The 17,371-nt window shown below is 42.9% G+C and overlaps 1 protein-coding gene across 2 annotated transcripts in view; it reads left to right on the top strand.

Moving 5' to 3' along the window:
• Window positions 1-5,421: 5,421 nt before the first annotated feature.
• The window catches only part of palm1b (paralemmin 1b), a 39,330-nt gene continuing 27,380 nt past the window's right edge, over window positions 5,422-17,371 (top strand). The window contains exons 1-2 of one of the 2 annotated variants that reach the window (XM_021323184.2): window positions 5,422-5,830; window positions 5,933-5,977. The gene's annotated coding sequence lies outside the window, so the exon portion shown is untranslated. The other variant, XM_012875718.3, reaches the window with a different exon arrangement.

Below are 17,371 nucleotides of genomic sequence, written 5' to 3' on the forward strand. Positions count from 1 at the left end.
GCAGCACTGGTGCTCTCACGGGACCTTCAATCTCTACATGAGCGAAGCCGCTAGAGACATGCCAAAAAAAAAACGTGCAGCTCTGATTGCAGTAAAAGGCTACACGAAGTACTGACATGTGTTGCTTTCCTCCCGCTACCCACTAATACGTTGCTTTGCATCGGTCTATCACTACTATCACTGATGTTTGTGGTCGTAATATTACAAAATAAAAATAAAAATCCGGGGGGTATGAAAGCTTTTGCAAAGTACTTTTACACTATATAATATAGTTCATTAAATGCCAGAGCAACAGAAGAAGAAAAAAAATTCCCCAGCTCCTACGAACACCCACACACACTGGCACAAGACCACAGGAGAATGCAAAACAATCTACAGTAGCCCACAGAGGCACGGCTGGCATTTTAAAAGTGACAAGGATGGAGTTAGATACAGAAATACAAAGCAAAATGATAGAAACGAAGAAGGTAAAATAGATGAAAGATTGGAGAATTTTTGTCCAAGTGCATTGAGACGATAAGTACCCCCCACCCACCCAGAAACCTCAATATGCCTCCCTCAGTATTCCAGTTTTTTTTCTCCATTCACTAACTCAACAAACCCACCCCCCTCATCTTCCACTGTGGATTTTCTACAGCCTCCAAATTCCACTCAGTTATTTTCAGTTTGGGAAATATTTATTCCGGAGATGTTTATTCACGAGCAAGGTTTTGGGAGGAAGATAAGAAGCCAAGTGCTGAGCTGGCCTCGGGGGCTCCAAGTCACAAACGCACAAATCACACGCACATAAACACACGCGGCGGAGCCCTGGATGTGTGAACACAAAAGCCTGTTTGCATACATTTATGTGTAACGGCAGTCACAGAACGGCTTTTGGTTCCCGATCACGTACGAACTCAGATGGTGTGTCCACGAAAGTCCATTATCGAAATCAAATTTAGACAACTAAGGCTGCATCCTTGATCCTATCGCTGAGGAGAAACAACAAAAGAAAATATTTGTGTGTGTGTGTGTGTGTGTGTGTGTGGGGGGGGGGGGGGGTTAGCACCAAAACATGTCTGACCCTCATCTGTCACCAGTATTCATCATGTTGTCGGGAGAGACACACACATGCACACCGTCAGGAGGCTCTGCCTCCTTCAAATCCTCCTCCCACATGCAGTTGTGTGATTTGCACACATGTAAAATTGCTAGAGGGGAGAGGAAGATGGATGTGCATGAAGTGAGCAACAGACAGTAAGGCTCATGGTTTTTTTTCTCTTTCAGAAGGATTTCTTTCTTCGTATTTTCCCTCGCTGGCTCTCACCCACTTTCACATTTTTCCAGGATTCCCTGAACACCCACGGATACACAAAAATCTGAACCACCTTTAAAGCTCACACCCGTCCGAAAACGTGAGGGGGAAAAAAACTCAGCCGGTATTGCAGTATTGAATGCCAGTTGGGCATTCAATACTGCAATACCCATTCTTCTTATTTTTACACACTTCACAAACTTTGCTATAATTTATTAGGATTGTATGTTATAAAATAACACAAGGTCAGAATTTGGGAATTTGGAGGGAAATTATACCAAAACTAAGTAGGTTAGGGGGGCGCTAGGGTTAAAGTGTGATGTGCATTTTTGGTAACCCCCTTTACTCTATTATCCCTAAATAAAATTCTGTTCCACCAAATACCTTTAGAAGTCAATTAATAGAGTCCACCTTTGTGTAATCTAATCTCAATATAAAATCAGCTGTTCTGTTTCTGGCCTCAGGGGTTTGTTAGAGCACAGGAGACAGGTCAGGGAGTCAATGGAGTTGAAAACAGTGTCAGGTTACGAAACAATATCCTAAACTGAGCATTTCATGGAGCACTGGGCAGTTGATAATTTCAAAGTATGCACATGAAAATATGTCACAGTTGTAAACCTACCAAAGTACTCCCATCCTCCTTTACTGCCCGGCCAGGCCAAGGAGAGCGTAACTGCTGAGGAGCTGCAGAGATCTGCAGCTCAGGTGCAACAACCTGTTGAAAGTACAACCATTAGCCATGAACTTCACACATATACCCTTCAATGAAGAGTGACATGAAAAAGGCCATTGCTAAAAGAAGGCCATAAGAAGTCCAGTTTGAAGTTTGTATGAGACGGAGAAATGCGGAAGGAGGGGCTGTGATTAGATTGACCTGCATCCTGCTGTGGAGAGGTTTTTCTTTAGCAGGGACAGCGGAGCTGGTGAGAGGTGACGGAAAATTAATTGGGCTAAATACAGGGAAATCCCGAAAGAAAGTCTTTTTCAGGCTGTAAACGATTTCAGACTGAGATGAGGTTTCACCTCCCACAAGGACAATGACGTTAACTGTACAACCATGAAATGATTTAGAGCAACCACATTAATGTTCAGAATGGCCCAAGCATGCGGTCCACACATAAATCCAACAGAGAATCTGTTCCATGATTTAAAATCGATGCTCTCCATCCAGCCTGACAGAACTTGAGCTGCAAAAGTAAATGACGACCAACTTTGCTGTTCACCTTGGCAGGGCCCTTAAAGTGGCAGGGCCTCCCTGAGCTCTAAAAGTTAAGTATGACTGTCACAACACAGAAAAGAAAAGTCAGAAAGCAGCAACGGTTTCAAAAAATATAAAGGCAAGGCAAGTTTAATCATAAAGGACTTTTCAATAACATGACAAGTCAATGTGCTGTACATAAAACAAACAACAGAGGGGGAAAAGCATTACAGTAACAGGGAAAACATTACAGAGGAAAGTACATAGCATTGGAATATAGCAGCAAGTCAGATACAGCATAAGACAAATTGGACTACAAACATCTACATTAACATTTAAAGGTAACTATAAACATGTTAACATTGACTTAAAAAGGAACTCAGGCTTACAGCATGTTTACAGTCTTCTGTGAATTTGTTCCAGATAAGTGGAGCATAACAACTAAACACTGCTTCTCCATGGTTGGTCCTGGGTCTTCAGAGTAGGCAGGAGCCAGAAGACCTGAGTGGTCTGGAGGGTTGATACACAGATAACAAGTCTGTGATGTATTTAGGTACTAAGTCATTTAGTGATTCATAGACTAACAGAAGTATTTTAAAATCTATTCTCTACAGCTGTCATGGTTTTTAAGTGTTTGGCCCACATGCAGACACAGACGGAAGCAGAAACAGTTTTAAGATGTTTATTTTAAGGCTCAACAACGGGAAAGCACACAGTGTGTGTGACAGGCGAGGTCTGAACGTCAGAGCTGGAACGACTGCGGAAAGAAAGGGGATAATTTTACTGAGGATTGAACAAGGGGAAAATGTGTCAGAAGCTGCGCCACTTACCGTTTGGTTGGGGAGACCTATCCGGGGGAAATGAGTGACAAGGGAACTCTGTGACCGTAACTCACTGATGGAAACAGGTGGCTGAGTGACTGGAGGGCTGACAGATGGAATGCTGGCGAGGGGTCCGGACAGCACCACTGAAACAGCAGGCAGGAGGAGCAGCTGGAAGAACAGGAGTGTTTGTAGGTGAACCAGGTGAATCCAGGAAGGGGTTCTGACGCCCGGCTTGGTACCAACAAGGAAGCATGAGTGGAGATGCCAGAGCAAAATCTGAGCGGCGGAGATTCTGAAGGCTGGTTCACTGAGCACGATGCCAAGACGGGTGAGTAAATCCAAACACAACAAGACTGGAGAATAACAGGAGACAGAGTTAGTCCAAAAACAGGGTCTCCAAGAACTCACAGATATGAGGCACGGGAGACAGATCAGAGGCCTAGGCATACCACGACGGGGTAACACTCTGGCGTCTTCCGGCTGTCTCTGAACTCCTTATAAAGACCGAGATGAAAGCTCCTTGATGAGCAGCAGGTGTGGGCCACACCCACCAGTCAACTGCAACCACCTGTGAAGCAGAGTTAGAGCACGGAAACACAGAGAACCCTGACAGTAACCAGTGGGACTTTGGAACTGAGGTGATGTGCTCTACTGTCTTAGTCTTAATGAGGACGCGGGCAGCACATCCTTCTGGGATATTAGTCCTTTTGGAAATATTCTTCAGGTGATTGAAGGCTGACTTAATAATTTTGTTTAGATGCTTTTGTAGGTAAAGAAACCTCAAAAGACACAACGATAAAAACTACAAGTAGAAGTGGATGTTAATTGCTGATTAAAAGTACCACTAAAGAGATGCATGATGAATAGGGCAAAGGGCAGTGGCTTAACAAAAAATATTTTCTGAAACTCTTTAAGTACAAAACTGTTGTTACTTTAAATGGTCAAAGAAGCCGATGCTTGAAAAGCCCCAAAGTCCAAAGAATAACTTTAAATGAACTTCAGAAATCTTAAAGAAATTATGTGAAAGATGTGAAAGGGTCGGTTTATTTAGATTTTGACGCAAATGAGTATCTTTGAATAATTAATATTTTTACAAATAATTAATTTGCTAGGATCAGTCATTTGAGATAGAGATTACTTTTACAACGCTAATCTACAACACTGGTGTTGTACATATACACACTCACCAGTCAAAATTCAGTGACTTTTGTCATTAAATGGCTTCTCCTTATTTTTATTACATTCTGCATTGTAGCTAAACAATGAAGAAACAAAAACTATAAAGACAAAGTATATATAATTATGCAGCAAATTAAACATTGTGATATAACTCAAAACATCTTTTATATTTTTTTTCTTCTTCTATTTAGGCCCCTGTATTTTGATACAGTTTTGACATTCTCTCATTGAGCTTTGTGTGGTAGTTCCTGAAATGACTTTCGAACAGTCTTGAATGAATTCCCAGGGGTAATAAAAAAATAATAATGACTAACTATTGAACGAGAAGGTGAGCCCAATCTTTCAACTGATAGAGTACATACGGTGTATAATTTATTTTCCAATGTACTGCTATAATGCTGAATATTTAGAACATGGAATCAAATTGATTTAGAACATTTCCATTGACGCGCTTGAAATACGTTTTCCAACATTTTCTCTCTGTACGAAATCTATTTGGATCTCTACTGCCACCTGCCGTATGCTTGATGCAGGTGCAACATATTTTGGAGAACGTCATGATACAGATGTGAGAATAATTATAGCCAGCTGGAATTATTTAGGGCAGGTGCTGTGACGTCATTGTGAAAACAGCTGATACAGGCTTGAGAAGGTTTCACCTCGACATCTCAGCCCTAGGCTGCAAAATCCCACACTCACGAAGCATGGGGCGTTATTTGTCTCAATCAGAAAGAAGCCCTGTTAGAAGGAGTCTTGGCACTGAGCCTTTCCGCCACTAGATGGGGAAGTGGGACAGGAAAACAGGGAGGAATGGCGCTTTCTCCACATGCAAGCAACACTTGATTTGATCCCAGTGTTTGGATGCACGGTATGAAGCGGCCCACAAGCGCACAGCCTCGACCCCTTGCGTCATGTGATAAGGGCTGAATGGCAGCCAGCAGCAGTCCTCGTCAGGAGAGGAGGAACCAGACCTCAAAACAACGTGCGCGGCCAGGGTCCCCTTTATCTCCACACGGCAGGGAGGCGTATCCTTTCCCCCCTCTGCGCTCCCCTTCACATACCACTCGCACTCTGCTTCTCTCTCCCCCTCTCTCTCTCTCTCTCTCTCTCTCTCTCTCTCTCTTGCTCCCTTTGCCTTTCGGCTGAAGCTAAGCCACAACCTGCTCCAGACGACGCCCTGTCGCCCATGAGACTCCCGAGTCCACCGCGCGCCTGTTTCGCACGAGACGAAGCCGTCGGGCTCTCGTTAATGTAACGTCAGGCTGCGCGCGCGAGCTGCAAGACGCGTCACTTCGGCGATAACAGGGAGGAAAAAAAATAAAGGAGGAGGAGGTGGTGAGAGAGAGGGAGAGAGAGAGAGAGAGAGAGAGAGAGAGAGGGTTCTTTGGGCATTCTGAATCGAGAAATAATAAATTAATTAATTAATTAAATCCCTAGTTTGGAAGACGTCTGCAGCGGGAAGGAAAAGGGATCCGCATCTGAGTAAGTCCTGGTTCTTTTTTTTTTTTTTTTACTGTATTTTTGTCCTGTGGATGACCTGTTTTCGGCGGCTTGTGTGCGGCAGCATCATTGGCTTGGGACAGGCTGGGATGACATAGCGGAGGAAGGTGGATGGAAGGATGAAAACACAAAACATGTTGGCGGTCTATGTGTGTGTGTGTGTGTGTGTGTGTGTGTGTGTGTGTGTGTGTGTGTGTGTGTGTGTGTGTGTGTGTGTGTGTGGCCTTCTTGAGCCATGTAAACATCTTGGACACCCCTGAACTAATTAAAGGTTAATTGCGAAGAGGGGCGGCATCCTTGGGTGATCAGTGCCACATACACCAGAAGCTGGTTTAAAGGAGGATTTCTGGGCGTTAGTGTACCATGTTGTTTTGCTGCATGTCTTGGGCGCACGGAAGACACGACAGGTGTAACAGGGAGGCATGTTTACGCGAACGCCTTTGACGATCCATCATGTCGTATCGATCCGTTTGTGCGCGCAAAGACGAGTGTTTCTGGACGTCTCTCTGCTGGTAAATGTTGGCGCCAGCCGTGTTCGGCCGTCGCGGCGCTGATGAGGGATGCTGACTGCTTGCAGACTGTGGATGAGAGGAGAGGAGAGGAGGCAGGGGAGAAGCGGGGTGTCGCTGTGCCCGTGTTGTGATGCGATGCGAGCAGTCCGCTCCAACATGGCTGCGCTCCCACATGAGCTGATCAAAACCTTGGCAATTACGTACTGCTGTCCGGAATTTCCACTCAGAACAGCAGAACAGGGAGTTATGATGCTGAGCATCTTCAAATACGCTCCGGCCGTCGCCTGCATCCTCCCCGAACTGCACGTAGTCCCGTGTCTGTGTGTCTTTTCCTGTCACCGCACAGAACAATGTCACTCCCATTAATTTAACTCCGTTCTTGTTAACCGCGTTTGATCCCAGCAGGTAGAAGCCAAACCAGACAAAGCTGTTTTCCCCCCCTTTGGTCCTTACCTATTGTTTCTACCTTGAAGTTCTCTGTGTTGTGGACTAACTCTTTGTTGACAAGTGCATTATTGTACTGTGTCTGTACACACAGCACACCCAGGGCATTTCTTGGACATACTCTGATCTACTTTTTGCTCTGGAAAATAAATACATGCCTTGTTTCCTAACAGTGCCAGGGAGATGTCAGTTTCACTTTGCTACTATGGCAATTTCCCGTAAAAACTCAAGCTAGCTTGTATATCTGTTGTGGTTTGATTTCATTTGACCAATATGCCACATAAATAAAGTCTGATGTATTTTATTGGGATTTTAAGTGATAACCCAATACAAAGTAGTCCACTGTTGTGATGTAGAAGGAAAATTATACATTGTTTTGAAAATGTCTAACAAATAAAATTCAGAGGTGTTGCACACATACAACCCTCTGAGGCCCTGTCAGGATGAAGCCGGGTTTGGCTGTATCTGACAGTCTTCTTGGTCGGATAGGGGATTCCATCCAGACAAAGCGGCTGCAAAACCGACTACACTTGAAACCTGCTCCCAGAGTTGATAAGTCTGAAACTACCCCTCCGTGGTGGCTCCGTCTTGATACCCCATATCCGCATAAGCAGCTACACACTGGCATGTTTACTGGCATGTGAGCCAACGTAGACCTCGCCTTTCCCTTCACACACATGCTCTCCCTACCCAACAACAACGATGGCGATCTCTGTAGCTGCGGTTGTGTTGTGGAAGCCTTTCAATCTAATGTGGATTTCACACCAACACCTTCCGGTCCTGAGCTCTATAGTCTACACAGTTGCTCAGGTCGGGGAACAACAAGAAGGGCCACCAGAAGAAAGAACTGGGTAAGATCAGGCCGGGGGTCAACACTTTCACACGCAATGCGCAGTGTGACGTGCTTCGGCTGCAGTGTTACTGCACCACCCGCAGGCGTGGCGTACTTATTACAACGCCTATTACGGCTAGATGTTGCCTGAGTATTTTGTTAACCCACCTTTCACTGCAGTGGTTGTACGTTTTAGGGTCATCGTTTAGCTTCTAGGTGAACCTTTATCCCTGTCTCCAGTTTATTATTAACCTGACTCCGGCAGATGGATTTGCTCCGCATATCCATCTGGAAACCTTCCGTTGAAGTAATTTTGGGAAGGGGCGAAAATACTGGTTAGCTGATTGGCCTATGCTCGTGATAGACGGGCCAAATAAACCAATCAGATCAACGAAGCATATGACGTACTAACAGCGACGACAAAAACACAACCACAAGCTCTTGCCGAAACCAGTCGGGAGAAGAGCAAAAACATCTTTTCCTCTGAGAAAAGCCTCCAGAGCAGTGTTTTGCTCTGCTTTCAGTGAAGAAATACTCTGTAATTCCGATAAAACTTGCTCGATAGCCACGCTAACGCTAGTTTCATTGGCTGAAGCCGCCATGTTCTTTAGACTGAACTGTCGCGCTTCTCGTTGCGTCACACCTCAAAGCCAACGCTGATTAGACGTTCGTTTGGTGAACGGCTCCAAATTTTCTTTAACGGAAAGTAGCCAGACTGATCTGCGAGTGAAACCTTGAAAGCTCGCGAGATCAGGATGGTCTCACGAGGCTAGTTTATTACAGCCTCCAACAGTTTTCCTTTCGGGATTGCCCTGCGTTCTACTCCATTCATCTTTCTATAAAAGATGACTGGCTTACCTGTCCATGCGGAAGATGAGCAGCACCAGCATGATGTCGCCACCACCGTGGGGATGGTTTGTTGAGATTAATGTGCAGCGTTTTACATATTTGCCCAAAAGTTAGGTGCTGCTCTTATCTGAACACAACACTTTCTTCCTGCTTCTGATTAACGCTCTCCCCGTCTAACCTTTCAGTTTAGGTGGACAGCCACATAGTGGTTGCAGCTGTGCCATATCCTTTCTGATGATGAATTGAGCAGGGGTCTTTCAGACAAATATTTTCATTAGCTTTTTTACAACTTTAAAAAAAAAATCTTAGATCTGTCTGCTTGTAACCTGATCCTCACAATGCTAGTTTGTTCACTAATGTTCTCTAACACACCGCTGAGACCTACATGGAACAGGAGCTTTTATACTGAGATTTAATCACACACTTGTAGGCTGGATTCATTATGTAGGTGACAATTGAGAGATAACTAGAAGTGCTGAATTTAATTGTGGGTGGTGAGAGTAAAGCGAGCTACATATGCATGCAATGCATGTGTAATCAGCCCAATGATTTGTAATTGTATTTTAAATTAGAAAAGCACAAATCCTTTTTTTCCTACTTCCCAATTATGCATGGCTGCGTTTGTGTATTCACTAAAATCCAAACAAAATTCATCGAAGTTTGTGATTCTGACATGACAAAATGTAAAAAACGTTCTTGGGGTGTAATACCCTTGCAAGGCACAACACATCCAATAAATACGTGGCTAACAAGACCTTCTGGTTTTATTAACACTTCAACTAATTTTCAACATTAGTCCAGTGGAAACTAACTGCTGTGCCGCAGTAGTCAACCCTTATCATGCTGAGCAACTATACTTTTCCTGTTTCTGCTCCTGTTGGTCCTCTGTTGTGTCATTTTATTGTATGAGCCAGACACGGTAGGTCCCCTAAAATGCCTGGGCCAGTCTGGGAGGGGGCTCTGTATCCGGTGGTGGACTGTTCTGTGTTTTGTCAGCAACTCACAGTGGAGCTGACAGCACTTGTCTTGTTCACCCAATCATCATCTGGCGTCATGATTGTGGGCAGCCGCATTTCTGTCTCCATGGGCCTCCGTATGCAGCTTTGTGTGTGAGGTTTAGGCAGTAGGCAGCAAACTTGAACAAATAAGTCAAACACGTATGGATTGTGTGTGTGTGTTTCTGTGTCTAAGTTGTGTGCTGATGGATGCCTCCTGACCTGCCGGGCATGGTAATTGAATGGATCTGTTTCCATCAATTTAGATTTGGGAAATGGGCCGGTAATCGAAAGGTCACTCACTCATGTGTATGAGGAAAAAAAGGTGTAATTTAAGTGAGTTCTCCAAACTAGGAACAACTATGGGTTTCTCTGTAAACTGGGATGTAACTGGAGCAATAGCCGTTTTCACAGTTTGATGGCGTATACACTCAGCCCCCATGCTGCTTAACTTTACTGGATCTTCTTGGCGTCTTCTGCGTAACAGAAATCTTTTTTACCTACAAATGTACACTACTTTGTGTCACAGTGTCCGTTAACTAGCTTACATCCTGCATTCCCACCATTTATTTTGTTTGATTACGCAGAAAGCGGTTGTTTTCAGCTGACAGCTTGTGAACCAACTGTTTACCTTTGAATATACCCAGAATCACGAGGACGAACTAAAGTGACCAACTTGAGAGACTCCTGGTATCCTTTCCTCTGTGTGACCTTCTTTTCTGCAAAACTACAGCTCGAGTACAATGCTCAGATGCAATGACTCAACACCTTCTCAACAAGTCTTTGTGTTTATTTTAACTCTTCAAACACTCACTTGCCACTTTGTTAGGTACCTATTTAATGGTTCTTGAACAAAAATGGCCAATTGACCTATTAAATGGTTGCAACTCAGGAAAGAGGATTTAGGACTTTGAATGAGGCATGGTTGTTAGTCTGTGTTGTCTTCAAAAACGACAAAACCACCTTTTGGGTTTACTGAGAAGGGAAAATATCCACTTGGTAAAATGCATTGTTGATGTCAGAGGTGAACTGACAGACTGGTTTGAGATGAAATAGAAATAGGAACAGTTCAACACATTGAACCTTGAAACAGATGGGCTGCAGCAGCAAAGGACCACATCGGGTGCCACTCCTTTTAGCTGAGAACAGGAAACTAAAGCTACAATTCACACAAGCTTATTAAAACTGGACAATAACAGATTGGAAAAATGTCCTGCTGCGACATGGAGGCATGGATCAATCCTGTCTAGTGTCAGCAGTTCAGGCGGGTAGTGGTGGGCCTCCTAGCACCAAGTATAAATGTTATGTAAATGCCACATCCTATCTTTGTGTAATTTCCTTTCCTTTACGGCCACGGCGTACCCATCTTCTGATGGCTACTTCTAGCAGAACAATGCACAGCAAAGTTAAAATCACTTAAATCTGGTTTCTTGAATACAACAATGATGTCACTGTGGAGACCATCAAAGTAACCTCCAATGATCTCCACAGTCAACAGAGTTCCGTCCATTAGAGCACCTTTATGATGCGATGGAACAGGAGGTTAATTATCGATGTGAAGGCCAGAAATATGCAGCCGCTGTGTAACGCTATCATGTCTCTTTGGAGTAAACTCTTCGTGGAATGTTTCAAGCACCTTGTTAAATATCTGTCACAAAAGAATAAAGGAATTGCTAAAGGTAAATCCAGGTCTAACCCGGTACCTCATGCCACTTTTCCATGGGGTTCGCTTGGCCCGCTCTACTCAGCTCTGCTTGCATTGCAAGCATTTCGATTTTATCCTATTAGGCTGCCTTTTTTTCCCCCTCCTTTAATAGTCAGTAGGGCCAGAGCTAAGTAGGGCTGAAATGTGATGTGACCAGACTGCTAGTCACTGATTGGACAAGGGTGAGGATGAACAAGAAGGATTTCTCTGATGAAGTGTGGGGGAAAGTTGAACTGTAGAGCGACAACAATATAATTAAGGACCATCATGAATGGAGTGGGTCAAACTGAAATATAATTTTACTATTTACAAAACCACGAACCACGCCTGAAGGAAACTAGATCTTCTCTGTGATTCAGCAATGCTTTCACTCATTTTACATACACTGAAAGCTGTTAAGGTTTGTCTACAAAGAGTGTTTTTTGTCCAAAAAGTTGTTCACGGCCCCTCATCAAACACCACCGTGTTCGGAAGGAGGGGGGAGGCAGAAGAGCTGCCCCTGCCACAGAGGTGACAGAGGAGCTGCTCGTTGTCCGGCAGACAGGTGCTTCTGCAGGGCCATTCCTCTCTGGATCTAACCCAAAGAACACTCCACCAAATCAGCGCAGTGCGATTATCCGACCTAAAACAATACTTTCACTGAGGTCAAAAGTCTGCGGCTTTTGCACTTTAAAGTTCTCGCCATGGCTGAGGCAAAAACGTCCTCATAAAGTCCTAAATCTTAACTCCGCAAGGCAAACTTTGTAGCAGATCTGATAGTCTTGTCTCCCCTCTCCGCTTCTGTCACCCACCCCACCCTTACCTGTGCAGGCAGAGCGAAGCTGGGCCATATTCTATTATTAGTTCAGGCTGATCTGTGATCTGTGGATTATTTTACCCTTAAAAAACATTCCAGACATTCTTGCACATACAATAATACAATCATTATTTGTAATTTTTATCCATGGTTTTATTTATAATGATTTCTTTTCTATTCTTTACCGTTTCATGTCACAAAGTAACGCTTAACAGCAGCAGAGCACACAACACTGATGGCTGTAGGTGGGGCTAAAGCAAGCCCCGGGAGGCGTTCACCACCTTCTGACTCCACCGGGTCTGTGGAAAACCATCTGGGGGGTAGAATAGAGTGGAGCTGGGGAGTGGCAATCTGATTCGTGCATGGGTCAAAATGGCAAAGGAAAAGCGGCATAATTGTCCCCAAAAAACTCCCGTTTAACCAACTGGGTTGATTGTGCGTGACATTAGCTGCTGGAATGGCTACAGAGGACCACCCGCAGACGCTTTTAGCTCCCCTCGCTGACTCTGTTGTCATTCATACACTGGTTCTAAATCAAGATCAGCGAGGTTCATGTGTCAACAGAATGGCATACATGACGAAGCCCGCTTGTTCCGCGGGCATTCAAACTGAGAGAGAGTAACATCTGGGTAGATTGGAGAGAGGTGGAATCCTAACATATAATTCACTGGACTCTAGCGGGGCCATCCCTGCCTCCACGTAATTACACTCACTTCCTAATAATTTGTTTCCTCCTTTCCTCCTGGATTGTCACTTTTTATCAATCCCCTGAGCCGCACCGTCATTTTGGATAAGGCTGGAGGGGATTTGTTTTTTCTTTGTCACTCACTTCCCTACAGATCATCTGTCTTCTCATTAACTGTCATTTTAAGCCACTAAGTCATTTTAATCCCCGAGGAAAAAAAATAAATAAATTCTGCTAAGCGTGCTTGCGCGTATTGTGTTTATACATGTGCGCTTGGGAGAAAGAGAGACTCTTGTGTCTGCTGGTCAAACCACGCGCACACCCACATGCTCATATGACGATCAGCATAGCTGTTGCAAAGATTATTTCAAAAGCTCTTTTGATAAGTGCCAAACAGGGTTCAAACATATTTTTAAACACCGTAAGGGACCTGAACCTAAAAAGAAGACTGAATAACTATCAAACCTCTTGTGAATGTGATATTTTCTAGTAATTGTTTCTTTTTGCCTAATCCCAGAAGAGATTTGCTTGGAGATATGAGACAAACAAGCTCACTATAAACAATTGCTAGCTGTTCTTAGAGTTGTAAGTGGGGATTTGGGAGGTTGCCATAAGGGAAGGCGCATATTAGGCTTAATAGTTCCTGCGTTAACATTGAGATGAGATGCTGCTCCAATAATGCAAGTCCATTGTCTCCCGGATGTATTAAAGTTGCTGACTAACCAGAGAGGCAGAAAGCAAGTATTAGGATGCAGGAGATGGCTTACTATGTAAATTGTTTTGTCCACAAGGTTAAAAGCTCTGGTGTCAGCAGGTCATGTTGGTTCTAAAGCTTTTATGTCTGGTTTCTCAAGACAAAGGTAAAACTCAATAATAATAATAAAAAAAACATTATGCTGTTTCATACTCATTTATAACCTCTGCTGCTCTAAGTTCTTGACAGACTGGCTGACTTTTTTTTTGGCTTTTCTGATTTTGTATACAGACACTAGCTGGCAATTGGAATTCGCTGCTTCTTAACTTGACCAGAAAATCAAATAGGCAATCTTTTTCCAATATACCATACTCAAGCTCTAAAGGGTTGTGCTGACAACATTCCTCGGTGGGGAGGTTGGTACAGAATGAGGAAGACTCAGCCAGCTTCTTTCAGCATTAGTAATGTCTTTAGAAACGGAGTCAGAGGAAGTACAAAAGGTCTGTTTAAAAGAAAATGATGTTTATCACTGAGGCATGTCAGTAGTTATTTGGTGGTGCTACACATAATAGCTCGACAGGCCAGTGGTGATCATTTCTTTCCTTTGCCCAATTTATTGTTTTGTACCCTTTTTACAGCCACAAAGAGAAACTGTCTGCCACTAGATGCCAATTTGTATCCACCTTTACCAAATTAGCGAAGGAGGATTTAAATTCTCTTATGTCATAGCTTTTAAAGAGAGATCGGACTTGGCTAAAATTGGAGTCAGATTGTCATAGATTCTCAAAAACTGGAGATTGGAAATCAGCCAGAAATCTCTGATCAGTCTCACCAGTCATTTCACAGGCTTTTTCTTCACTATCAAGAGGTGTTCCTCACTTCCTCAAAAATGCTATTTGCTTTCAACCACAAACGAGATAAAAACTTTTATGAGCAACCTCACAAAAGCTCCTTCTCCCTGTCAATCTGAACAAACCCAAAGAACTCCAGGCCACTACCTGCTTTGTCACATATAAAGCACCAGTCAGTGTGTGGATTAGAGAAAATCTCCAATTCTTCAAACTTCTGCACTTAAGGTTCTGTCTTTCAAACTAGGCCCTTGGCATTAGAATAGTTGCCAATGATGAGTGAATGTAACTAATTCAACCAGTGTTGAATAAGTAACATCAACATTGCCATATACTGTTTATTTTAACCATCCACTAGCAGAACATGTGTTTTAGCATTTATGGTGTGGCTGTAATCAAAACACTGAGATCAATGATGCGTCCCAAGAGCTGTAAGCCTTGGACACCAGATACATGAGAATTAACAAGCAAGAACCACAGCTAAGTTGTTTTTGCACCGTTACCAGTTAATGTTACACAAGGAATGAAGTGTGATAATGGTAGGGTGAAATAACGTGACCAAGAGAGGCATGTTAAAAGAAAAGCAGGAGCGGAGCTACAGGACAGAAGTTTTATACAGGTTTAAATCAGGACTTCCAGGAAGAATTTTCTTGGATTTCTCTTTAGAGAAGTGTATGTTTTCCAGGCAGGAAATATTAAAAGTATACAAACCTTAAGTATGAGACAGGTCTGAACTGTGTTCAGCAAGGGTCATATAGTTATCCATCCATCCATCTATTTTCTAACACGTCTATCCCTTGTGGGGTCATGAGGGGTGACCCCACAAGCTGTCAGTGGGTGAGAAGGGTGGTAACACCGTGGACAGGGCGCCTGTGTATCACAGTCATATAGTTCTCTTCAAGGAATTTGCTTACTGACCTTGGGTTTGTCCAGCGAAAGGACTGATACATTTTTTGTTCAGCTTCTGTTCTGAAGACTAACATTATATGAAATCATTTGTGTAACTTTTTTGTTTTGAAATACTATATACATCAAAGCATATGCCTCTAACCCAGAAGTATCCAAAGCACAAACTTCACAATTTCGGCCTGCATGGTGAAATATTTGGACACCATTGCCCTAAAGGTTAGGTCAGTCTGCTGTCTTGGCCAGGGCTCTCTTGTAAAAGAGGTTCTGTATTTCAATAGGATTATTTCTTGGGAAATTAAATTTAAATTTCAACATTTTCCATCTGATTTTTTTTTACTTTACTCAAAGCAGGGATGCGTCAAAAATGCCTTTGCAGACTGACACTTTTTTATTTATTTTTTTGATACAAGATGAAGAAGAAAAGATGTGAAATCTTTTAGCATTTGACCTGTGGATCACTGTTTGAATTTTCGATCACTGACCACTGAATGGAGCATTTAGTTGAGTTAGGTTGGCTTGTAATGTTGCAAAGCTGGTTTAAATTTGTTTCACACCCATCTCCTCCAAAAGATTTCCCGCATTAATAATAACAATAAAACTAGTTTTTCTACTTTTATTAACTCAAAAACCTCTGCATGCAAAGAACCGGTTATATCCAATAACCTGTGTTTCTCCCTTATTTGGTCAACTCCCAACTTCACGCTGACATAAATCTTCACAATGGTGGAGATCAGGAACAAAGCTTTGCTTTATTCTCTATACAAAGAGCAATTCCTTAAATTTAAAGGGCCTATTTGCACTGATTTGTAACAACATAAGCATGGGCCAATAGGGAGTGAACAAGGCAGACCTTTAATCACGGTAAATAAATCCATGTTGAATTTTTGTCTACGTTGCCAGAGTGATCCGTCCAGCCTTGGCAATAAATCTCTGAAAAGGTCACAAGTTTAGTGGTTTTTACGTTAAAACTGCTTAATTTCATGCTGTGGAAAAGTGCAATTAAGAAACATTCTTTCCATTTTTAAAACTGATCTCTAAATCACAGGTCCAAGAGTTTCAAATGCAGATATAACAGGGTGTCATTGTTACTTTACCTTAGTATATAAATCCTGAGAGCAGATGGAGGCTGTTTTAGCAAAATGTTTGCTGTTTAAAGCAACCCACATCGAAAATGTTCACCTCTGCTGATGTTACACTTATTACGAGACCCTTAATTTTACCCCTGATTTCTCTGCTGAACAACTTCAGTGCTACTTTGGGTCACTTCAAAACAACTACAAGACCCGGAAAAGCCCTGGCTGTGTGCCATCCTTTTGTTTCCTGATAGTTTAGGATGACAGTTTGGTGGGTCTGGTTGTCTTAAAGTGTCAGAGGCAGATTTGCTCCACAAGAGGGGAAAAATCAAACATGACCTTGTTGTACAGTTGACTTAATTCAATTATTGCCATGAGAGATCACGTGTGGTTCAGGCAGAAGACTGGACAAGCTATTCACAGATACTGTCCGTTAAAACGTATCTGTCTTTCACAAACATACACAAAGTTCCATCTGAGTGACTACTGTACATTTTGCTGTTCTGAAACAGCATTATTCTTCGGCTTTGGTGACAGGAACTGAACAATCTTACAAATTCATTTATGTCTAATGCTTTTGCTTGTTGGGACAAGCAATGCTCAACTCCTCAAGATGACTCAAACGCTCATCTCTCATGGACATCTAAGCTGGGGCTGAAAGGCTGCGCTCACATTAAGCATTGCTCACTGATATCCCGATAGGTTTTTTTCGGCGCATAAACAACTCATGAAACCACTTCTTGAATTGTTGAAGTTGTTAAAGTGTAGTAAGCCTTTTCTTTCCCACTTATTTATTTCCTCCTCAAACCTCTCTTGGTCTGAAATGGCTCATTGGCTAAGTCATCAACAATTGAATCAAAAGTCTTAGCGAAGGAAAAAAAAGTGTCTCTTCTTGTAAAAAAACATGATGCTTTGACAGTGAAGTGCTTGGATTTCCTTCCTGATTCTGCAGTTGGGCTTGGAGAAATGTTGTTGGAGTTCACAAGTCATTGTATCAACCACTGAATAGAACGCATGCATTCCCTGCCATTTTG

This window comes from Fundulus heteroclitus, chromosome 19 (genome assembly GCF_011125445.2).
Source record: "Fundulus heteroclitus isolate FHET01 chromosome 19, MU-UCD_Fhet_4.1, whole genome shotgun sequence".
NCBI lineage: Eukaryota > Metazoa > Chordata > Actinopteri > Cyprinodontiformes > Fundulidae > Fundulus > Fundulus heteroclitus.